At 46.6% G+C, this 1,011-nt stretch overlaps 1 protein-coding gene across 1 annotated transcript in view; it reads left to right on the top strand.

The window, feature by feature from the left end:
• Nucleotides 1-1,011, top strand: part of PLS3 (plastin 3) — a 43,932-nt gene that overhangs the window by 28,311 nt on the left and 14,610 nt on the right. The gene's annotated exons all lie outside the window — the stretch shown is intronic.

Genomic DNA, 1,011 nt, shown 5'->3' with positions numbered 1-1,011 from the left:
TGTTAGGGAAGCCCTAGGAGAGAGAGAAAAGGGCCCCGAGATTCCCCTTCATCTTTCATATGTGGCTTCTCTTCTCTCGTGCTCCCACCATTAGACATTGAGTTCCTGAGGGTAGTGATGAGCTTTTACATATGTCTGTGTCTCCTGCCTCAGCCCCTGGCCTAGGGCTCTCCTGCACAATCCCACCTCTAACGCGTACCTGGCACATAACAGACCTGCAAAGTTGCGCCTGGGTGTCTCAGTCGGTTAAGCGCCCGACTGCGGCTCAGTTCATGATCTTGCGTTTTGTGAGATCGAGCCCCGCGTCTGGATCTGTGCCGACAGTGCGGAGCCTGCTTCTGATCCTCTGTCTCCCTCTCTCTCTCTGCCCCTTCCCCACTTGTGCTCTCTCTTAAAAATAAACTTAGAAAAAGAACCAAGTCCTTTAAAAAAAAAAAAAAAAGACCTACAAACGTTTCTTGTGTTAAATGTTGGCATTCGCTGCTCATGAGCAGTAAGAGAAAACTAGCAGAGGAAGGAGACGTCGGTAGCATTCTTTTACCGCATTTGCTTCGGCCTCCCGGAGAGAGGGGGCCATAATTACCGTAGCAAATATCACAGAGTCCTCATGGATTGATTTGGCTCTCTCCAAAATCCGGATGTTGGGACACAGGGAACAAATTCAGGGATCTTCATCCAGATGTCACTGGCCCACAGGGCTATGAAAACAGTAGTCTGCGGTCCTATCAATGCGTTCAGCGGTGCGAGGAAGTCATGGCGTGTTGGCAGTAGTGATTTCATCAGTGAAACCTAAGGAAAGCTCCCAAATTATAAGACCAGCAGGCCAGCCGCCCCTTCTTTCAACTTACACAGAACTTTAGGCCCAGTGTATTTTTGCTTTATGCAAAATGTGTTTTTGAAAACCACTCAGAAATGGATTTTCTATTCTGGGATGTATTTTCAGTGTACAAAATACTGTTAAAAAAAAATAAAGCCTGCCTTGAATTTTTTTAAAAAGCAAAGGATTGTTCG

The sequence above is a fragment of the Crocuta crocuta genome, unplaced genomic scaffold, assembly GCF_008692635.1.
Source record: "Crocuta crocuta isolate KB4526 unplaced genomic scaffold, BGI_CrCroc_1.0 scaffold531, whole genome shotgun sequence".
NCBI lineage: Eukaryota > Metazoa > Chordata > Mammalia > Carnivora > Hyaenidae > Crocuta > Crocuta crocuta.
Note: the sequence above shows the minus strand (reverse complement) of the source record. Positions and strands in the feature narration are given on the sequence as shown.